At 39.3% G+C, this 24,582-nt stretch overlaps 1 protein-coding gene across 1 annotated transcript in view; it reads left to right on the forward strand.

Moving 5' to 3' along the window:
- The window catches only part of LOC144581682 (uncharacterized), a 316,803-nt gene that overhangs the window by 260,885 nt on the left and 31,336 nt on the right, over positions 1–24,582 (forward strand). The gene's annotated exons all lie outside the window — the stretch shown is intronic.

The following is a 24,582-nucleotide window of genomic DNA, read 5'->3' on the forward strand; positions in this document are numbered from 1 at the left end:
TTTGAAATGTCAATAATCTATTCTAGGGAGTGAATGAGTCATGAGGATGCAGGTGTATGACATTTAAGAATTGGTGAACATAGTTTAGCACAGTCAGCATTTACTCTATAAATATAAGGAAAAACAGCTAGAGTAAAATACTCAGTGAAGAAAACAGAGTATTCTAACACAGGCAACAGTAATAGTGAGCAGAGGCTAATGATGAGTCTGTTATAAAGTGTAACTCACTGTGATTCTAATTTAAATATATTTTAGCATATTTACAAGGTAATTTTTAAAGTGTTCTGTGTTTTGTTTTAAATAAAATTTTAAATTTTCTTTTCTATGTGTATATAAAAGCTTGTGTTTTTTTTTTTTTTTTTTTCACAGTTTTACTCTGTGGACGAGAGTGCAGTGGCACAATCTTGGCTCACCACAGCCTCTGCCTCCCAGGTTCAAGCGATTCTTGTGCCTCTGCCTCCCGAGTAGCTGGGATTACAGGCATATGCCACTACACCTGGCTAATTTTTGTATTTTTAGTAGAGGCAAGGTTTCACTGTGTTGGCTAGGCTGGTCTCAAACTCCCGACCTCTAGTGATCCACCTACCTTGGCTTTGCAAAATGCTGGGATACAGGCGTGAGCCACTGCACCAGGCAAGCCATCATGCCTGGTCAAAACACTTCTATATTTTGCATAAATATTATTCTTCTTGGTGTATGTTTGGAATTATTTTCATAAGTTTGCTACTTTCTGTTAGATCAACTTCTAACTATTTTCATTATAAAATTATTTTTGCTTTAGGGTTTTTTTCATTGTTTTTGCTTAGTTTGTCTTTTTAGTTTCTCAGTCACTGTGATTTATCATTTTATCTATTATCTTTTCTCAGTTATTGTGATTTTATTCATTTGAAGTAACTTATCATTGATCTCCCAGCTTTATTATTGTTATTTATTATTAATGTAGTGCTAGAAATGAACCTTGTATTCTATATGGTTGTTAAATACAAATAAGATGGGTCATTGATTGGGGTGGAGCTTCCTACCTCAGAATATGACATTTCCATAGCAATTGTGATACCTGAATAGATGTGAAAGTTATTAAATATCAAAGAGTAAAAAGCTTTTATGGTAGACAGCAAGTATGATAAGGTTGCAAAGTACCCACCTCATGCCATGGTGACAAGAATACCAAGCCTAATATTTACTATAGAGAAGAAGTGATGTACCCACTAATCTGTTAAGGTTTTATGTTAGTGTGCAATATTGGGCAGAGGGAAATATATTTGTAAACCTATATAAGTTCTCACTAATTAATAGGGTGGTCAAAATAAAAATCGTTATAACTGCAGTCTCCAGGGACAGCTAAGAAGAGAAACATAATATTTGTTTTGCAGAAAGCTTCCAAGCTTCCTTCTGTGTACAGTAAAATGTTTTACTGAGCAAAGTAAATCAATAAGAATTAAGAAACATAACATGTAATAGAATACATATACTTTAAATTTTTTCTTTTCACCTGTGGTTTATTGACTGGTTAAGGTATTCTTCAGTATGCAAGAAGATCAGACAAAACAAAAATGATATAATTTGTATTACGCTTTATAATTTGTTTGAAAAAAATTAACAATTCAAATTTTAGTTGGGAATTGAATTATGGTATCTATACATGGCTGCAGTTTCAGTATTCTCCTGAGAGAGCAAATAAAGTCACAAAATAAGCCCACTGAGATAACACAGCCAAGCTATTGCCAAGCAATTTGGCTGAGATCTTCACCTTCCTTAAATAGCTGAAACTCTTATAATTTTAAATCCAAGATTCCAAAGACATTTTGGAGCTCTTCCTACTGTGTGAACTTTCGTGATTTTCCCTCCCATTATCTCTGCCCAGTAATCCCGTAGAGTTTGCCACAGTAACCTTGGGGCATGGAAAGTGGAAACCATTAAATCAAGCCCTAATCCTCCTTTTGTAATGAAGGCTGGTCCAACAATCAGCTCATGTCTAAAAGTTCACCATGCTAGCATAATAACTAATGATTTTTTTTGTTTGTTTCATTCTCAGCATAATGGTTTTAAATTTAATATATTCAACTCATAGTCTCATTAGGGGCTGTTAGTATGACAAGGATGTTTGTGGAGCAAAATTAAACTCTGATTTAATAATAATATTCTGCAATGCATACAGTAAGGGGTTAGGCACATTAAATGGTTTCAGGAACAAGAACAGAGATACATAGAACCTTTAATTCTATAAATCAAGACTTTGAAAAAGTTTTGAATTAATTTATTAATTTCTCAAATTCTAAGTGAATCGCCTTCTAGTTTCAGGCTCCAAGAGGCCCAGCTCTGTTCTGGACCAGTGATTTGTGAGGACTGTTTGGCTTTTCCTGGGCAGTACAAAGGCTGCTCATGGATACAGTTCTTTTTTCTTAGGGTACTGGTATTGTCCTCTTCACCAGCTTGGAATATAAAGGATTTCATGTCTGTTTTATTTTGACACTGGCTTGGTTATTCATGTGCACAAATTACTAGAAAGTCCAATACCTTATTCAAATATTTTCTTCTTTTCCATCAACTTAAAAATTACTCATAATACTTCAGGGGCTTACTTAGTCAAAAGGACAGCCACACTTCTAAACTGTCATGGGAAAGAGGATGTCATTGTCTTTTGCTGATTTTGTTTCTGTTGCTTTCATATGTTGCTGCTAAAAATGGAAAGTCTTGTAATTTTCTCTGGTGTCCAGTTCATGGTTGCATGCCACCACTGAAGATCTAGTAGTTTTCTAGTCTAGGGAAGGATGTTTTATAGGTTTCTCCCTACACTGTGAAGCCCAGCTGGGCTCCCACTATTTATGATTTTAACGTGAAGGATGGGTGGAATTTGAGAGACTGTAGAGGTACTTCTAGAGAAGACAATCGCAGTCCCTCATTGTGATGCTTTGCAAGGGTACTTCAGACTCGGGCTGCCAAGTTCAACTTTAGTTCCTATTCACTTGCTCGGCTATTATACTCTAAATATGGGCACCTATCATGGAGCAGCCTCAGCAAAAAAGTCCATCCACAGATGCTGCTTTGTTGTATTCCATCCTCCCATCATGAATTATTGGTCCTGGCCCTGAGCCAGCTCACCAGTCCATATGCCTTTCCTGTAATGGTAGTGTCGTCCTTGGGGACTACTTTAGGTCGTTCTTTCTAGTAGTACCATATTGATCAACAAGAAAGTTTCTAGTAACAACAATCTCAAAAAAGAATCAAGATCTCAATGTCTGTGTTTCCTGGGGCTCTTCAACCTTACAGTTGAACGCAATTGTGCTTGCATCCTTCATAGAGAACAGCTCTTTTTTTTTTTTTTTCAAACTGGAAGCTTATTCATGCTGTTTTTTTTTTTAAATTTTTTATTGGATTTTAGGTTTTGGGGTACATGAGCAGAGCATGCAAGACAGTTGCGTAGGTACACACATGGCAGTGTGCTTTGCTTTTCTTCTCCCCTTCACCCACATTTGGCATTTCTCCCCAGGCTATCCCTTCCCACCTCCCCCTCCCACTGGCCCTCCCCTTTTCCCCCCAATAGACCCCAGTGTTTAGTACTCCCCTTTCTGTGTCCATGTGTCCTCATTTTTCATCACCCACCTATGAGTGAGGATATGTGGTGTTTCATTTTCTGTTCTTGTGTCAGTTTGCTGAGGATGATGTTTTCCAGATTCATCCATGTCCCTACAAACGACACAAACTCATCATTTCTGATTGCTGCATAATATTCCATGGTGTATATGTGCCACATTTTTCCAATCCAGTCTATTATCAATGGGCATTTGGGTTGATTCCAGGTCTTTGCTATTGTAAACAGTGCTGCAATGAACATTCATGTACATGTGTCCTTATAGTAGAACGATTTATAGTCTTTTGGATATATACCCAGTAATGGGATTGCTGGGTCAAATGGAATTTCTATTTCTAAGGCCTTGAGGAATCGCCACACTGTCTTCCACAATGGTTGAACTAATTTACATTCCCACCAACAGTGTAAAAGTGTTCCTTTTTCTCCACATCCTCTCCAGCATCTGTTGTCTCCAGATTTTTTAATGATCGCCATTCTAACTGGCGTGAGATGGTATCTCAATGTGGTTTTGATTTGCATCTCTCTGATGACCAGTGATGATGAGCATTTTTTCATATGATTGTTGGCCTCATATATGTCTTCTTTCGTAAAGTGTCTATTCACATCCTTTGCCTACTTTTGAATGGGCTTGTTTTTTTTTCCCTGTAAATCTGTTTGAGTTCTTTGTAAATTCTGGATATCAGCCCTTTGTCAGATGGGTAGACTGCGAAAATTATTTCCCATTCTGTTGGTTGCCGATCCACTCTAGTTACTGTTCCTTTTGCCGTGCAGAAGCTGTGGAGTTTCATTAGGTCCCATTTGTCTATTTTGGCTTTTGTTGCCAATGCTTTTGGTGTTTTGTTCATGAAGTCCTTGCCTACTCCTATGTCCTGGATGGTTTTGCCTAGATTTCCTTCTAGGGTTTTTATGGTGCCAGATCTTATGTTTAAGTCTTTAATCCATCTGGAGTTAATTTTAGTGTAAGGTGTCAGGAAGGGGTCCAGTTTCTGCTTTCTGCACATGGCTAGCCAGTTTTCCCAACACCATTTGTTAAACATGGAATCCTTTCCCCATTGCTTGTTTTTGTCAGGTTTATCAAAGATTGTATAGTTGTATGTATGTTGTGTTGCCTCCGGTGCCTCTGTTTTGTTCCATTGGTCTATATCTCTGTTTTGGTACCAGTACCATGCTGTTTTGATTACTGTAGCCTTGTAGTATAGTTTGAAATCCGGTAGTGTGATGCCCCCCACTGTGTTCTTTTTGCTTAGAATTGACTTGGCTATGCGGGCTCTCTTTTGGTTCCATATGAAGTTCATGGTGGTTTTTTCCAGTTCTGTGAAGAAAGTCAATGGTAGCTTGATGGGGATAGCGTTGATTCTGTAAATTACTTTGGGCAGTATAGCCATTTTCACGATATTAATTCTTCCTAACCATGAACATGGAATGTTTCTCCATCTGTTTGTGTCCTCTCTTAATTCGTTGAGCAGTGGTTTGTAGTTCTCCTTGAAGAGGTCTCTTACGTTCCTTGTGAGTTGTATTCCAAGGTATTTTATTCTTTTTGTAGCAATTGCGAATGGCAGTTCGCTCTTGATTTGGCTTTCTTTAAGTCTGTTATTGGTGTAGACGAATGCTTGTGATTTTTGTACATTGATTTTATATTCTGAGACTTTGCTGAAGTGGCTTATCAGTTTCAGGAGTTTTTGGGCTGAGGTGATGGGGTCTTCTAGGTATACTATCATGTCGTCTGCAAATAGAGACAATTTGGCTTCCACCTTTCCTATTTGAATACCCTTTATTTCTTTTTCTTGCCTGATTGCTCTGGCTAGAACTTCCAGTACTATATTGAATAGGAGTGGTGAGAGAGGGCATCCTTGTCTAGTGCCAGATTTTAAAGGGAATGCTTCCAGGTTTTGCCCATTCAGTATGATATTGGCTGTTGGTTTGTCATAAATAGCTTTTATTACTTTGAGATACGTTCCATCGATACCGAGTTTATTGAGGGTTTTTAGCATAAAGGGCTGTTGAATTTTGTCAAATGCCTTCTCTGCATCAATTGAGATCATCATGTGGTTTTTGTTTTTGGTTCTGTTTATGTGGTGAATTAACGTTGATAGACTTGCGTATGTTGAACCAGCATTGCATCCTTGGGATGAATCCTACTTGATCATGATGAATAAGTTTTTTGATTTGCTGTTGCAATCGGCTTGCCAATATTTTATTGAAGATTTTTGCATCTATGTTCATCATGGATATTGGCCTGAAGTTTTCTTTTCTCGTTGGGTCTCTGCCGGGTTTTGGTATCAGGATGATGTTGGTCTCATAAAATGATTTGGGAAGGATTCCCTCTTTTTGGATTGTTTGAAATAGTTTTAGAAGGAATGGTACCAGCTCCTCCTTGTGTGTCTGGTAGAATTCGGCTGTGAACCCGTCTGGACCTGGGCTTTTTTTGTGTGGTAGGCTCTTAATTGCTGCCTCAACTTCAGACCTTATTATTGGTCTATTCATAGTTTCAGCTTCCTCCTGGTTTAGGCTTGGGAGGACACAGGAGTCCAGGAATTTATCCATTTCTTCCAGGTTTACTAGTTTATGCACATAGAGTTGTTTGTAATATTCTCTGATGATGGTTTGAATTTCTGTGGAATCTGTGGTGATTTCCCCTTTATCATTTTTTATTGCATCTATTTGGTTGTTCTCTCTTTTCTTTTTAATCAATCTGGCTAGTGGTCTGTCTATTTTGTTGATCTTTTCAAAAAACCAGCTCTTGGATTTATTGATTTTTTGAAGAGTTTTTCGTGTCTCAATCTCCTTCAGCTCAGCTCTGGTCTTAGTTATTTCTTGTCTTCTGCTGTGTTTTGAGTTTTTTTGATCTTGCTCCTCTAGCTCTTTCCATTTTGACGATAGGGTGTCAATTTTGGATCTCTCCATTCTCCTCATATGGGCACTTATTGCTATATACTTTCCTCTAGAGACTGCTTTAAATGTGTCCCAGAGGTTCTGGCACTTTGTGTCTTCGTTCTCATTGGTTTCGAAGAACTTCTTTATTTCTGCCTTCATTTCGTTGTTTACCCAGTCAACATTCAAGAGCCAGTTGTTCAGTTTCCATGAAGCTGTGCGGTTCTGGGTCAGTTTCTGAATTCTGAGTTCTAACTTGATTGCACTATGGTCTGAGAGGATGTTTGTTATGATTTCAGTTGTTTTGCATTTGTTGAGCAGTGCTTTACTTCCAATTATGTGGTCAATTTTAGAGTAGGTGTGATGTGGTGCTGAGAAGAATGTGTATTCTGTGGATTTGGGGTGGAGAGTTCTGTAAATGTCCACCAGGTTTGCTTGCTCCAGGTCTGAGTTCAAGCGCTGGATATCCTTGTTGATTTTCTGTCTGGTTGATCTGTCTAGTATCGACAGTGGAGTGTTAAAGTCTCCCACTATTATTGTGTGGGAGTCTAAGTCCTTTTGTAAGTCATTAAGAACTTGCCTTATTTATCTGGGTGCTCCTGCATTGGGTCCATATATGTTTAGGATCGTTAGCTCTTCTTGTTGTATCGATCCTTTTACCATTATGTAATGGCCTTCTTTGTCTCTTTTGATCTTTGTTGCTTTAAAGTCTATTTTATCAGAGATGAGAATTGCAACTCCTGCTTTTTTTTGCTTTCCATTAGCTTGGTAAATCTTCCTCCATCCCTTTATTTTGAGCCTTTGTGTATACTTGCATGTGAGATGGGTTTCCTGGATACAGCACACTGATGGGTTTTGTTTTTTTATCCAATTTGCCAGTCTGTGTCTTTTGATTGGTGCATTTAGTCCATTTACATTTAGGGTTAAAATATTGTTATGTGTGAATTTGATACTGCCATTTTGATGCTAAGTGGCTGTTTTGCCTGTTAGTTGTTGTAGATTCTTTATTAGGTTGAAGCTTTTTAGCATTCAGTGTGATTTTGGAATGGCTGGTACTGGTTGATCCTTTCTATGTGTAGTGCCTCTTTTAGGAGCTCTTGTAAAGCAGGCCTGGTGGTGACAAAATCTCTGAGTACTTGCTTGTTCGCAAAGGATTTTATTTTTCCTTCACTTCTGAAGCTCAGTTTGGCTGGATATGGAATTCTGGGTTGAAAGGTCTTTTCTTTAAGAATGTTGAATATTGGCCCCCACTCTCTTCTGGCTTGTAGTGTTTCTGCCGAGAGATCTGCTGTGAGTCTGATGGGCTTCCTTTTGTGGGTGACCCAACCTTTCTCTCTGGCTGCCCTTAGTATTCTCTTTTTTATTTCAACCCTGTTGAATCTGACGATTATGTGCCTTGGGGTTGCTCTTCTTGCGGAATATCTTTGTGGTGTTCTCTGTATTTCCTGCAATTGAGTGTTGGCCTGTCTTGCTAGGTGGGGGAAATTTTCCTGGTTGATGTCCTGAAGAGTATTTTCCAGCTTGGATTCATTCTCTTCGTCCCCTTCTGGTACACCTATCAAACGTAGGTTAGGTCTTTTCACATAGTCCCACATTTCTTGGAGACTTTGTTCATTCCTTTTTGCGCTGTTTTCTCTGATCTTGGTTTCTCATTTTATTTCTTTGAGTTGGTCTTCAACTTCAGATATTCTTTCCTCTGCTTGGTCAATTCGGCTATTGAAACTTGTGTTTGCTTCGCGAAGTTCTCGTATTGTGTTTTTCAGCTCCTTTAATTCATTCATATTCCTCTCTAAGGTATCCATTCTTGTTATCATTTCCTCGAATCTTTTTTCAAATCTTTTTTCCAGGTTCTTAGTTTCTTTGCATTGATTTAATACATGATCTTTTAGCTCACAAAAGTTTCTCATTATCCATCTTCTGAAGTCTAATTCCGTCATTTCATCACAGTCATTCTCTGTCCAGCTTTGTTCCCTTGCTGGTGAGGAGTTTTGGTTCTTTCTAGGAGGCGAGGTGTTCTGGTTTCGGGTGTTTTCCTCCTTTTTGCGCTGGTTTCTTCCCATCTTTGTGGATTTTTCCGCTGGTCGTCTGCGTAGTTGCTGACTTTTCGATTGGGTCTCTGAGTGGACACCGAGAATGTTGATGATGAAGTATTTCTGTTGCTTGATTTTTCTTCTACCAGTCTAGCCCCTTCGCTGTACGACTGCTGAGGTCCGCTCCAGACCCTGCTTGTCTGGGGTGCACCTCTAGCAGCTGTGGCACAGCGAGGGATGCTACCAGTTTCTTTTTCTGCTCTCTTTGTCCCAGGATGATGCCTGCCTAATGTCAGTCTTTTGGATATAGAGGGGTCAGGGAGCTGCTTGAGGAGACAGTTTGTACTTTATAGGGGTTTAATTGCTGAGCTGTGTGCTCTGTTGTTCCTTCAGGGCTGTTAGGCTGCTATGTTTGATTCTGCTGCAACAGAGCTCATTAAAAAACGCTTTTTTTTCCCCCTCAAATGCTCTGTGTTGAGGGGTTTGGGCTTTATTTTTGGATGTTCGATGAGGTGTCCTGCCCAGCTAGAAGGCAGACTAGCCACTGTTTGGCTGCCGAGGCTCCGCCCTGCTGTTGTGTGATTCACCCTGTTCCTACAGGCTCTGCTGTGGTCTCCGCCACGCCCTGCGGCGGAGTCTCTTCATTGTAGCATGTTGCCTCAGCAATGGCAGGCTGCGTCAGCAGTGGGCGTGTATCTCAGTAGGGACGGGTTGCCTCAGCAACGGCAGGCTGCGTCAGCAGTGGGCGTGTATCTCAGTTGGGGTGGGTTGCCTCGGTAGTGGTGGACGCCCCTCCCCCACAGAGCGTCTCGGGGCGTCTGCTCGGGATAGTTTGAAATTGCAGTTTTGTTTGTCCCACTGGGTATCCCAAATGATCTGTCCCTACAATCCCCTGGGCTGGGCTTCTGTCCGAGTCTCGTTCAGTCTCAAGTCCAGCCCTCTCAAGTCTCAGGTTGCCAGTTCAACAAGGCACCCGGACAAGCGTGCCCTGTGGGGATTGCTGGGTAGGGCTGGCCGCCGCCGCCCCGGCTGCCGGCTTCGCCAGGCAGACCTACTGCCTGGCGTCCCGTGTCTTTTTTATACTTGGGAGTTTCCCCGTTCTGTGGGCAACAAAGATCAGTCTGGAAATGCAGCTCAGACTCACCGTTTGCGGATTCAACGTGAGCTCCAATCCTGGGTTGTTCTCACAGCTCCATCTTGAGTCCTCTGAGAACAGCTCTTTATACTAAAAGGTATTAGTAGCAGTGGCTTTCATCTCATCACACAAATGCTCCATTCCCCCAAGGCATGGGGTACCTACCTTTCTTGCATCAACATTACTGAGAAGTTCACCCAATAAAGAAGATAAGTTCTAAGTCTGTTTATATATTTATTAAAAAGGAAATCCATATACTGGATTCACTATTCAAAAAGTCCAAAGGGTTTATTTTAAAAAGCAAATATTTTTCTCATTCTGTCCCTTGATCATCTAGTTCACTTTTGCAGATATATATATATATATAAAATTTAATAATACCATATACACATATATCTCTATATGCACACATACATACATATTTAAACACATGCAACTAACCTATATAAGTTCTACACTTTGATTCTGCACTTCGATTTATGCACTTTTAAATATCAAGTTTGTGTCAGTGTATGTTAAATAGTTGTGGTGGAGATCTACCTGTCTTGCAGGGATCTACTTCTTTTGCAGCCACCCATGATCACACTTCTGCCCATCTTCAGACAGAAAATACTGAGAGTCAATTAAGAGGTGAGGGACCGCATATTCTCACTCATAGGCGGGTGATGAAAAATGAGAACACATGGACACAGGGAGGGGAGTACTAAACACTGGGGTCTATTGGGGGGAAAAGGGGAGGGCCAGTGGGAGGGGGAGGCGGGGAGGGATAGCCTGGGGAGAAATGCCAAATGTGGGTGAAGGGGAGAAAGCAAACAAAACACACTGCCATGGTGTGTACCTATGCAACTGTATTGCATGCTCTGCACATGTACCCCAAAACCTAAAATGCAATAAAAAATAAAAATTAAAAAAAAATAAAAAGAGGTGAGGGAGATGCTAAGGTGGAAGAGGGAGGAAGCTGGGAACCCTGCATGCCGTTGCTGAGTGCCAGGATGAGTTCCTGGTTATGAACAGCTTCTAGGCAATGGGAGTTGTGAATGCCCTGAAATACAAAACAGCTGGTCATATTGAGTATTGCTCTGGACCAAATTGTATTCCCTCAGAATGCATAGTTGGGGCCTTAACCCTCTGTGTTATGATATTTGGAGACTGGGCCTTTGGGAGATAATTAGGTAGAGATGAGTTCATGAGGGTGAAATTTTCATAATGGGATTAGTGCTCTTACAAGAAGAGATACCGGAGAGTTCACCTTCTCTTTCTCTTGACTATGTGATGACATAGAAAGAAGGCACTGTCTGTAAGCCAATAAGAGAGTCTTCATGGCCGGGCATGGTGGCTCACACCTGTAATCCTAGCACTTTGGGAGGCTGAGGTGAGGTGGGCACATCATGAGGTCAAGAGATTGAGATCATCCTGGCCAATACGGTGAAACTCCGTTTCTATTAAAAATACAAAACTTAGCTGGGCATGGTGGCATGTCCCTGTAGAGCCAGCTACTCAGGAGGCTGAGGCAGGAAAATCACTTGAACCTGGGAAGTGGAGGTTGCAGTGAGCTGAGATCAGCCACTGCATTCCAGCCTGGCAAGAGAGCACGATTCCGATTCTGTCTCAAAAAAAAAAGAAACCCTTCACCAGAACCTTCCCTGCTGGCACCCTGATCTCAGGCTTCCAGCCTCCAGAACTCTGAGAAAGTCAATTTCTGTTGTTTAACTCACCCAGTTTGTGGTGTTTTGTTATGCAGTTCAAAAAGATTAACATAGAGTTTGATTAGAAATTAAACACACCTCCTGAATGCTGCTCTGGAGTGGACTCTGGTTAGCTCCTGACACAAATGAACAAACAATTCATTCTGCCAAGGCTAAAGCCTACACTGGCCTCTGCGTGGGCAGTGAAAAACCATTGCTTATACAATGAGCTAAATGAAATCTTCTAAATACATTTTAATTGCTCTTTTGATAGTGAAGGTAACACTTCAGATCTTGAAAAGTTTTATGATTATGGGAATTTTAACAGTTATGGCTTTCAGGGCCTGAGTTACATTAGAGGTTGAATTAGGACATGTTATGTAAATTTTCCCTAAATTTATAGACACATTCCTGAATAGAAAAAAATGGGAGAGCAACAGTGGAAGACACAGTAGGATATATACTTTGGAGCTGTGATGCGCTAAGACACTCATGTCTCTCATATTTGAGAAATACTGGTTACTTTTTATGGTGAAGGTACTTGTGGACTCCCAGTGTTGACTTAAATTACTATTTGTAAAATCTTACATTGCTAAGAATACATACGTTTTATTTTTATCAAAATCAAAATTAAGAAAGTTTAAAAATCTCTTAGAAAATCGTTAGACTCATAGGACAATCCTCATTTATCTTCTGAGGTCTGTGGACTTCCATTTGAGAAATGCTGGTTTAAAACAGAGCACTTGAATAACCTTTTATCAAGATACATTCAACCTACTAAAACTTTTGCTTATTAGCGATTTTTTCTTAAAAAAAAATAATAGCCAAGTTTGCCATGGGTGCTACTCTCCTTAAACTTCCTCAGACTTGCCACTTTAGAATAATTTTTGATGTTTTTTCTCCTTTCACTCTGCCCTCCTTCTTCCCTTAAATTCTCTTTTCTCCCTTCCTTCCTTCCTCCCTCTTAGGTGCTATGTACCAGACACTATTTCAAGTGCCTTAATGGAGTTTTCATTTTAATGAGGTTATTTTGACAATAAATATGCAAATAGATAATGTGTTGAGTGGTCATAACCAATGAAGGAATTTAAAGCAGGGTAAAGGGGGATAGGGAGTCCTGGGCTATTATTTTAAAACTTCTTTTATATATGATGATCTAGGAAGGGTGTTGAATAAGTTAACATTAGACAGAGAAGCCACTAATGAAAGTGAGCATAACAGATAGCTGGGAGAAGAATATTCCAAGGGTTAGTCAAGGCAGGAGCATACATGGCATTTTAAGGACCAGTAATGATGATAGTGTGGCTGGAGCTGAGTGACACTGGTAGGAGAGGAGCTCTAATAGACCGCAGAGGATAACACCGCATAGGACCTTGCAGGACTTTACAGTGAATTTGGCTTTTACTATAAACGAAATCGAAAACCATTAGAGGGCTTTAAACAGAGAAGTAATTGTTGGGATAAAAATTCCTGAGTCTTTCACCTTTCTGTACATCTTCGAAGGCATTAACAGATAATTTTCTCTGAACTGTCTGTTCAGTGATGTTTACATAGCAAGTAGCCTAGGAAGATGGAGTTGCTTTTTTTTTTCTGGAGCAGATTTGTTTATATTGCAGGTTAATAAAGAAAGAGGCAACTGCATAAGGAAAGGAGGAAAGGCAGGTTTGTCAGCAGCTACTCATGGAATGTCAGGGCTTTCTAACATTTATGCCCCTATCCTATAACAGGCCTCACTGCATGTGCTGTCAATACCTGGCTCTACATCATTCTGTGAGAACTGGGGCTTGGTGAACTGGTATGACAATGTTAGACTATTATTTTTGTGAATAATAAATTATCTTTTGTCTGTGACCCAGTAGTTTTGTGTCTTCTGCCATTATTATGAAACTGCAGCAGACTAACTTATTATCTCACAACCCTAACACTTCCCGTTCTGACTGTGACCTGATCTGACTTACATTTGAAAGCACCACCCTGGCTTATGTGTGAAACATATGATGAAGGAGGCCAATGGTGGAAGCAAGGAGACTGTTTGGCGGGCTTTTGTAATAATTTTGGAGAAACGTAATGGTGGCTTGAGCACAAAGGTTTGGTAATAAATTGGATGAATGGTCTGAGAGAAAGAGAAGCATCAAGGATGATTTCAAGGTTGTTGCTTGGAGCAACTAGAAAGAATGAACGGTGAAGACTATAGAATCTTGGGGTGGAGGTGGAGGAATTGAGAAATCCATTTTGGTTATGTTATTTTTAAAATAATGGGCATCCCATTAAAATGTAAATACACCATGTTTATATATTGTCAATCCCATAACAGATATGCAATAAGGAATTATGATATATGGCTGTTGTACATATAGGGTTGGAGTTGAGAGGGAAAGTCTGGGAAAAGAAGATATATTTGGCAGTTACTCATGTATCGATGCTTTTTAAAGCTATGAGACTAGATTTCATCACTTTTGGAAGACTGCAGATAAAAGAGGGAAGGGGTCTGAGGACTAAGCCCCGAGTCATTATCATATTTATAGGCTGGAATGAATAAAAGAAAAGCAAACCACAAGAGACCCACAGTGAAGTAGGAGGAGAAACAAGAAGTGGTTTTTGAAGCCTTGTGAAGAAAATGTTTCAAAGGGGGAGTGATCAATTGTGTCAAATGCTGATGATGGTCAAATAAGATGAGGACTGAGAATGTATCGTTGCATATAACAATGGTGTGGTGACTGGTGACCTGGTAAGCATAGTTTCAGTTAAGTAAAGACAAAGCCTGTGTGAAGTAGGTTAAGGTAAGAATGACGTTCAGGACAGAACCTTACATTTATCTATAAAGTAAAATAAAGATATGAGAAAATAACTAAAGAAGAGTATGAAAATAAGGCAACATTTTTTAAGCTATTATATTTGTGTGATAATGATAATCTAGGAGAAAGTGGAAATTATAATAACAAAAGGAAGAAGGACAGATATTGGAGTGATGTCTTTGACTAGGTATAAGAGGGGATTAGACCTAGAGTGTAAGAGAAGGGCTTAAACTTAGATAAGAGCATGCTATGATTTCTAGTAACAAGAAGAAAGGCAGATATAAAGATAGATATGGCAACAGGTGTGTGAAGATTTCTCTTTTGATCTCATTGTATTTTCAGAACAATAGAAAACAATATCATCAGTTGAGGGGAGATAGTATTGGAGATTTGATGACAGCAAAGACATGAAATAATTATCTATGCAACTGGGAGAGGCAATGAGCCAGAAAAATAGCATGATTGCTGAGGGAGAGCCCTCTTAAGTTTAGAGATTATGAAATCAAAGGGAGAAAGTTGTGGATGGTTGTGTGTTTTTCTTCAGTCCCATTCAGTTGTTTGGGTGAAAGAGTGAAGAAGGTGAGGATTTGAGCTTAGGGAACAATAGCATTTAGCCAGGTGAATATAATGGAAGGAGAGAGGGACAGCTCATCCTGGCATGTGAAAAGGTGTGATTATAATGGTGATCTATGGAATGTAATTCATGTAGGCAGAGAAGTGAGGACATAAAGGAGATGAAGGATATAAAAGGAAAATAAATCTTGGGACCCCAAACTCACTAAAGCCAACGAGAAAAGTTAAGCTGTGAACTGGGTCATGCAAACCTGCCCCCTACTTTGGTCTTAAAAAGATAGCTACAAAGATTTTTAAAAGCTACATACCTTCCTCACAATTTTCCCACAAAGAAATTCCTCATTGGTGCCACAATCTTCATTCTAAAATAGTTCTGTTGAATTTCACCCTGGCAATGTAAATTGATAACTTATCTTCACAGGTATGGGACAAAGGATAGAACTCAGGGTCATCCTTCTGCTCACCTCAGAGACAAATGCATATCTGATTGCTTCCTCTACCCTATGTTTATTTTATCTTATGTAAAAATGAAGATTCACAGAGCTAGATGAAGGTATAAGTTACTATTTCTCTATCCCTTTCTCTCATGTAGATTGTATATTCAGTGAAAGGCTAATCAAAGACTCAAAAGAATGCAATCATTTGCCTCTTATCTACTCATACCTTGTAAAAAATATCTTTCTTTTTCCCCAATACTCACCCTTTTTACTTTAAATCTTGTGATTCCCAGACCCTCTTCAGAAAAACAATGGACCACAATTTTTCATGTGAATCTATGATCTTTCTTGGGTGTGTACTTAATCTTGGCAAATAAACCTTTTAAAATGAGACTTGTCTCTGTCATTTTCTTTGATTTATAGGAACAATAAAAAAAGTTGTTGGGATCAGTGGATTTCAGGCAGAAGGTTGATGGAATATCTACTTGAGAGTGGGAGAATAAAAGACTGAGGTTTTGGTTGAAGAATTTATGGAAGAAATGCAGATCTGAGTGCAAGTCTGTTTTATTTAATCCATTTTGAATCCTATGTCCCGATCTTTTTATACGCATAGCTCAGTCTCTGTGCTCAATTGCCTCATGCTTGAATTCTTTTTATTGCCTTCTCTGTTCTGTAAATGATGCTGCTCACAGATCAGTGAGAAGCATCTTTCTATAAAATCAGTTTGATCTTGCTACTCACATTTTTATAGAAGTCTATAATGATTCTGGTCCATTTTCAAACTAAATTTTAATGTTCTTTACAAATAATATCTCCTATAACTTCTTCTTACTATGGCCCTTTCTACTCCATTATAATTTTTTTCCATTTTGTACTTATAAATACAGCATATTTCCCAGGAGCTCTCTAAATTAAAAAAAATAGTTTTCTCCTTTTATCTCCCTTCCAAATATACTGTTTCAAGAAAAAAACAGAAGCTGAGTCCTAAGGTTTCTTTCTCGCTATTCCATGGCTCTTTGTGGTATATTTTCACTACCTCTCCAGAGTAATTGCACCACAACCTCAGACCTTGATCTCTAAATTTTGATATGTTTCTTTGTGTAACATCTCATAGGCTTAAAGTAGAGAGAGTCAGGTTGCTCTTTTATACAAATATGTGGTAAGATTCAGCAGGGAAGGCTTCACACATAAACCGGGCTTTGTCCTTCTGCTCCCTCTGCTGTCTGTGTGCCAGTGATTCCCTTTGATGTGTTATTAAGTAGTTCCAGACATATACGTCACTCTTTACTTTCATTACTGTAGGTTGCTCCAGACTCAGTGCTCTAATTGGTGTCTCTCTTTTTAAGGAGACATGGATTAGGACCTTGAGCTTTTTTTTTTTTCCTACCAATTGGTTATTTGAAGTGATAAGTTCTCACTCTGATTTGGCCTCTTGTGTAGAACCTTGGGACTAACAGTTCTTGGGTAATTTTTTACATAGTGAAATTTAAAGATATTTTTACCTCATGTCCACTCACATTGCTTTTTCAGGATTTTCAGATAAAACACACTCTGTTTACAATGACAGTTTAAGAAATATATTCCCTGACATTTCCAAAGAGGGGTGCAGGCTCAACCAAGCTAAGTTCTGGCAGAAAATGATATGTCTGATTTTTGATTTATTAAGAGACCTAATATAGGAAGCATTAAATAATCATAGGATTTGCATCCTTTGTTTCTTTTGGTGAGTGTATCAGTTTCCTAGGGCTGCTGAAACAAAGCACCTCACACTGGGTGACTTAAAACACAGACCTTTATTCTCTCACAGTTCTGGAGGCCAGAAGTCCAAAATCAAGGTGTTGGCAGGGCCATGCTTACTTGGAAGCCTATAGAGGAGGATTGTTCTTGGCCTCTGATTCTGGGGCCTCCCAGCCATGTGGAACTGTAAGTCCAATTAAACCTCTTTTTCTTCCCAGTCTTGGGTATGTCTTTATCAGCAGCGTGAAAACAGGCTTCTGCAGTAAAATGGTCCCCATAGAGTGGGGCGTTGCTGAAATGATATCTGAAAATGTAGAAGCAGCTTTGGAACTGGGTAACAGGCAGAGGTTAGAACAGTTTAGAGGACTCCAAAAAAGACAAGAAAATGTGGGAAAGTTTGGAACTTCGATGGCTTTGCTCAAAATGCTGGTAGTGACATGGACAATGAGGTCCAGGCTGAGATGGTCTCAGATGGAGATGAGGAACTTGTTGGGACTGGAGCAAAGGTGACTCTTGTTATGTTTTAGCAAAGAGACTGGTGGCTTTTTGCTCCTGCCCTAGAAACTTGTGGAACTTCCGACTTAGAAATATGATTTAGGATATCTGGCAGAAAAAATTTCTAAACAGCAAAGCATTCAAAACGTGACTTGTGTACTGTTAAAGGCATTCATTTTTATAAGGGAAGCAGAACATAAAAGTTTGGAAAATTTGCAGTCTGACTGTGCGATAGAAAATAAATACTTGTCTGCTGGGAGAAATTTGAGCTGACTGCAGTAATTTGCATAAGTTGCAAGAAGCCTAATGTTAATCCCCCAAACCATGGGTTAAATAGCTCCCACACATGTCAGAGACCTTCATGGCCACCCCTCCCATTACAGGCCTAGAAGCCTGGGAGGAAAAAGTGGTTTTGAGGGCTGGGCCCAGGGTCCTTGTGCTATGTGCATTCTAGGGAATTGGTTCCTGTGTCCCAGCCACTCCAGCCGTGGCTGAAACGGGCCAACATACAGCTTGGGCTGCGGCTTCAGAGGGTGGAAGCCCCTAGCCTTGGCAGCTTCCATGACATGTTGAGCCTGTGGATTCACAGAAGTCAAGAACTGAGGTTTGGGTTCCTAGATTTCAGATGAACGGAAACTCCAGATGCCCAGGCAAAAGTTTGCTACGGGGGCAAGACCCTCATGGAGAACCTCTGCTAGGGCAGTGCAGCAGGAAAATGTGGGATTGAAGCCTCCACACAGAGTCCCTACTGGGACACTGCCTATTGGAACTATGAGAAGACAACTACCATTCTCCAGACCCCAGAATGGTAGATCCACCAACAGCTTATACCATGGGTCTAGGAAAGCTGCAGACACTGAATGGCAACACTTGAAAGCAGCTGGGAAGGAGGCTGTACCCTACAAAGCCACAGGGAAGGAGCAGTGCAAGACAATGAGAACCCACCTCTTGCATCAGTGTGATCTGGGTGTGACCTGGAGTCCAAGGAGATCATTGTGGAGCTTTACAATTTGACTGCACCACTGGATTTTGGACTTGCATGGCCTGTAACCTTTTTGTTTTGGCCAATTTCTCCCATTTGGAATGGCTGTATTACCCAACACTCCCATTGTATCTGGGAAATAACCACCTTGCTTTTGATTTCACAGGCTCATAGGCAGAAGGCACTTGCCTTGTCTCAGATGAGACTTTGGAATCTGGACTTTTGGGTTAATGTTGAAATCAGTTAAGACTCTGGGGGACTGTTGGGAAGGCGTGACTGATTTTGAAATGTGAGGACCTGAGATTTGGAGGAGCCAGTGGTGGAATGATATGGTTTGGCTGTATCCCCACCCAAATCTCAATTTAAATTGTAGTTCCTAGAAATCCCATGTGTTGTGGGTGGGACCCAGGGGGAGGCAATTGAATCATGGGGTTGGTCTTAGGACAGTGAATAAGTCTCATGAGATTTTATGGGTTTATGAGGGATTTCCACTTTTGCTTCTTCCTCATTTTCTCTTGTCACCACCACCTAAGAAGTGCTTTTCATCTCCCACAATGATTCTGAGGCCTCCCCAGTCTCGTGGAACTGTAAGTCCAATTAAACCTCTATTTCTTCCCAGTCTCCAGTATGTCTTTCGCAGCAGCATGAAAACAGACTAATACAGCCGCTTCTAGCTTCTGAAAGCCCCAGACATTCCTTGGTTTGTGATAACATAACTTCAGTTTCTGCCTCTGTCTTTCATCTGTGTCCAATTTTCTCTCTCCTTCACCAGACACATTGAATCAGGGATCACCTAATCTAGTATGGCTTCATTTTAAACATCTGCAAATACCTAATTTCCAAACAAGGTCACATTCTGAGGCTCCAGAAAGAAATGCATTTTGGGGGGACATCATTCAACATAATGCAGTGGGTATAGAAGTCTAGAAAAATTGTATTATAATCATTCTATAGGAAGGCGAATGCTTCAGAATGATTCTGTGCAATTTGGAACCCCCTTCAACACTCCCATCACCACCACTTAGTTACTTTTTATGTAGAGTTGACATTAAAGAGTGAACTAATTTCAGTCGTTTAAGATGATTTTCTCTGAAAACTTTCTCCAAATACTAGGAAAATGAGTGCTTTGAGGAGAAAAATGGCTTTGATAAAACATTATTAAGGTGAAAACAGGAAGGCATGTCCTTTTCTGGGTAAATGCCCTTTACCTGTGGAAGAAAAAATAAACTGTGAACATTTTTTCAAGGCTTTAATTTGATCCACTTCACTTCCCCTTAGTAGATGACCTAACCTATTACTTTACTAAAAAGCCAGCTTAAGTGAGCTCTGTCATCGTGCAGCACTGCCTTTAGGACCTTCAGTTTTTTATTCACGGCTCTGACCTCCTCTTTTCTCTCATCCCCTACGGTAGGGAAGTGCTTGTCTCCTCCTGGCAGAGGCCGACCTTTCCACTTACAGCCTTGATCTGGACCCCTTTTCTTTTACTGAGATCTTATTCCTTCAATTTTTCTGTTTTTTTTCTTTGTAAATTTAATCTTCCTCTCTGCTAGCTCTTTCCTATATGTTGATAAACACATTTGGGTCTCCATCTTCTGACAGACAACACTTTTTGACTCTGCTTCTAACATTTTCCTCAAATCTCAACTTTTTTTTAATCCTCTAAGCAGCATTTGACATCTTAACCATCTCCTCAATGATCTTTCTTTTCCCCATCTCTCATTTCTTTTTACCTTACTAATATTTCCTCCTCTCCTTTCTTCATGGAATCTTCTCTCTCCTACTGTCTGAAAAAGGAGGTAATCCAAGATTTTCTCCTCAAAACTTAAAAAAAATATATTTCTTTAAAGATTTTATCCACTCTCACATCTTCAATTAATATCTCCTAAACTTAAACTTTTTACTCCCGATTTTTCATAATGCCCAGAAGACATATAGCTGTAGCAATATCAACAGTATTAGTTACCGTTTAATGAGTATCTGACATGGGCTATCCACAGTGCTTCTCCTTTTCTTTTCAGAAAATATTATCTCATTTAATTCCCATGTAAAGTCTATGAGTTGGATGTTGTTACAGTTTTCAGAGAAGAAAACAGAATTAAAACATGAAGCTGTTTTCCCAAGGTCACACAGTAAAACATCAAAAGTTCTCTGCATAGTCTCTAGAAAGAGTTTAATAAACCCACTGCATCTGCCTATCTGCCTTACTTGCTAATTTTTTGTTGTTAACACTTGAGTCTTTATTTTGTTAATTTCAGGGCTCATGTTCTAAATGTTAGGGTTTTCCTCCATCTTCTCCTTCATAGGACTCTTTACACAGTAATATGGTTACTTGCCAAGTTGTTCATAATGTCTTGAATCTAGCCCTTCTTCTTCAGTTTCAACACTGCCACACTATTTCAATCCCACCTTGTGTCTTACCTATCACAAAACTAGTTTCATTGTTATTGCTCCCTTTTACATCCTGTATTTCATGCTCCTACATAGTTAGTTCTCTGAAAGCCCAGCTAGAGAGTGTCATTCAGTTTCTTGTGATTCTTCAAAATTTTCTGCTCAATTACACACTGTCTCCTCAGACAAGAAGTGATAAATAAAAAATTAGAGTTTATTCTGAGGATAAATTGAGAAAGTACACCTAAAGTACTTAGCATCATGCTTGCATATAGAAAAGGCTTCACAAATATTTTATAATTATAACAACCTGGTGCTCTTCACAATTTGATCTAAACTTAACTCTTCCAGCTTATGTGTTCCTAAGCCCTCCCACCCTCATTTTGTTCTAACAGGCCCTTATTTTGTTCTAACAGGACAAAATAAGATGTATCATTTTTTCTGCTGTAGTGCTATCATTTATATTGCTTTCTTTCCTGAAGTGTCACCCTCCTTTCTTTTCGTTGTTTATTTCCACCTTTGAAATCCTATCAATTACAGGTTCTTTTCAAAGGCCATCTTCATGAAAGTTTATTTTCCTGATTGAGTAATTTCTGGTTCAAACTGATAGAACTGTTTTCTCCTATAACACCATATTGCCTTGTCTGTAACCCTCAGACGACGAGCAATGTAGAATGTATGGTAATACATCTATTTGGGTACTTCTCTCATTATTTTCCAGATTATAAAGCTTCTGAGGGCAGAACTTGCATCCAATTAATTCTGCATCTTTGTAAAGCCTAACACAGTAAATTACCCAATACTTGCACTTGAAATAAGTTTGGATTTAATTTCTATTATTTTCTCCAAATGTGTTAAGATAATGCTAGGCTGCTACAACAAAAGACCTGGCCCCAACGAGATAGAAGTTAATGGCCTTGAGGGAGGAAGGGTCCAGGGGAGGCAGAATGCTCTGCTCTCTCCACAAGCTGGGACCCTGTGTGCCCTGTCTTCATTTTTCAGTCATTTCTTTGGTTGTTGCCTCCTCTGTATGATTGAAGCTAGCTTATCTGCTTCTTGTTTCAATACAGCTCGTAGGGAGAGGACAAGGAAGTGGAAGAAAAGCAACTCCCTTGTAAGGAAGCACCACAGATGTTACATAAAAGACTTTTGTTCACATTCCTCTAGTGAGGGTTTTGTCACATGGCTACATTGAGATACAGGAAGGCTGGGGCATGCAGTTTCCAGGTTGCATGTAGTTATCTCCCTAAATACACAGGACATTTCTATTTCCCAAAAGAAGACTTGGAGGGTGAAGATTAGGGGACAATGCCATACCTTCTCGTGAAATGATTTGACATGTTAATATGTTGTTTTTACTTTTGTTATCTTCTTATAACAAGAACACTTAAAGATTGAATTGGTCTGAATAACTGAGTTTTTATTTTTGGTAGCTGAACAGGTATTCATTAAGGCACAAACACATTTTACCTGGCTCTTCTCAACAGAAATTGTTCAAAATGTATTGCCTCTTCAGTAAATTATTGAAAACAGTAATTAAACTTTTAAAATCATTTCTTGGATATTCAGGATCCTCTTTATAAACATTAACTATTGTACTGAGCTGAAGTGATGTCCTTGGACATGATGCTTCAGGTTCCTCTTTATAAACTTTCAGTACTCTATTGCAATGTAATAAACTGATGCCCTTGGATGCTCAGCAGGCGTCTGTTCCCATACTCAATGTCCCCAGTTCTTGTGTCTATTTTCAGACAATACCTCCCTTGCCTCCGTGAAACTTTTGGTTGATAATACTGGCTGCTGTCAGTGCAATTTGCCTACAGAAACCCTTCTCTGTTTATTTCTTGCCTTTCATAATGTTTTATGAGCTTAGAAATTAAACAAACACCATGTGCATGGCTCAGTTCTAGTTGTTTTATGTATTTTAATGCATTTCAGTCTTATAAAAACTCTATATGAATTATTATTTCCCCCATCTCATAAGTGATCTAACACAGCATCGAGTTTAAGTGACTTGCCCAGAGTCACAGTTTGTAAATAGCAGAGTCAGGATTCAACTCAGTTGAACTCCAGAGCCTGTGCTCCTAATAAAGGCATTCTAAGATGCCTTTAGGCGTCTTAGAATTCTGTCCCAACTAAAAATAAACAGATTCTGTTCACTCATAAGTGGGAGTTGAACAATGAGAACACATGGACCCAGGAAAGGGAACATCACACACCGGGGCCTGTGTGGATGGGGGAGTAGGGGAGAGATGGCATTAGGAGAAATACCTAATGTAGATGAGGGGTTGGTGGGTGCAGCAAACCACCATGGCATGGGTATACCTGTGTAACAAACCTGCATGTTCTACACATGTATCCCAGAATTTAAAGTATAAAAAAATAAATAAACAGATTTTGAAAGAGAGTGAGGGACATTCTTATATAAATAGCACTTTTGGCCTTCCAAGCATTTTCTCCCTGCTCTAAAGCATACAAATTGACTCATAAGATAGACAAGCTTCATGTAGGTGAGGTGTTTGGCAACTTTGGTTGTTTGGGCAGTTATGTTAGAAAGCAGTGAGAGCTTGTTCTATGCTATGAAAAGAGGAGTAAAGCAGTGGTTTGAAAGGAAAATAAAGTATTTCTTTTTTTCTACATTTGATGTCACTGTCATTGGAAGCTGATTCATTTTTTTTTTCATGGTGACCAAATAGCAGTTTGCTTAATGGCTTCTGATTTGAAATCCACAAACTCCCGTTTCACATATTGATTGTTTGCATCATCAGGAGAGAAAGTTTCAGGGGAAGAAAAAAATAAAAGTTTAGGGACTGCCACCAGTGTTTTTCTCTGCTGCTATAATATGGCAGCTAGTTTACAAGCACGACTGATTCAAAGAAAAAATTATTGTGTCTTGGTCAAGGAGAAAGGTGTCTACCTAATGTGCAAAGTTGGTACTCCAGAAGGAAATATGCATTTGAAAAATGCAATGTAAAGTATCTGGCACTGCTTCTAACCTGGAGTAAAATGTGGCACAGAGAATCTTAGAGTAAAACATACTAGCTGGGAATGATGCCAAAAACCAAGAGAAGCAAAAAAAAAAAAAAAAAAAAAAAGTTCTGTAAATGCTGACAGTAGAGTAGGCACTAAGATTGTTATAACCTTCACAAGATTGATATTTTGCAAATGATTTCGAGGCTTTGCTAGGTTATTTTGATAACTAACATCAGTTTTTGGAGTGTGTCTTGGGTATTTACTTATTTTTCTGCTTCAAAAACAACCCAGAGCATTTTCTTTATAGCAGAGGTGAATATCATTGATTGAAAAGTAAGAATTCTCATCTCTTAGCTGTTGCTATGAATGGTTTTATTTTTAGACAGCAGCACATTTTGGAGGTCCACAATTTAGTTTATTACAGAACAAGTATTAGGGTAGAACTCCTGCACCTCATTAGTCTGTCAAAATGAGTAGTTACATTCATTTTTTATATAACAACACATATAATTATAGGTTATAAAACATGAACTAAAGCATATAAAGGAAAATGAGATGAAGGGTATAGTAGTGTAGTGATAAGAAATTTTCTGTTTCTAGAACTTGATTCAGGCATGAATATTTCTACTTCAAACCATTAGACATCCCCATCTCCTTCTATTGCTTCCCACCTCACTCACCTATGAGAACGCAAGTGTACCTTGATCAACACAAAGTCTCTAGAAAAGAAAAAGGACAATATTGAAGTTGATTGTTCGCCTATTGCCAAAGTATCTCTCAGCTAATACAGATTTTTTTAAATATTCATGCAATATGTGCCAGTGCCTATTTTCAGGGCTGGGCTATCAGCTTTAGAGTATTTAAACCTTCTTTAGAGATTACATCACTA

Source organism: Callithrix jacchus, chromosome 3, assembly GCF_049354715.1.
Source record: "Callithrix jacchus isolate 240 chromosome 3, calJac240_pri, whole genome shotgun sequence".
Lineage (NCBI taxonomy): Eukaryota > Metazoa > Chordata > Mammalia > Primates > Cebidae > Callithrix > Callithrix jacchus.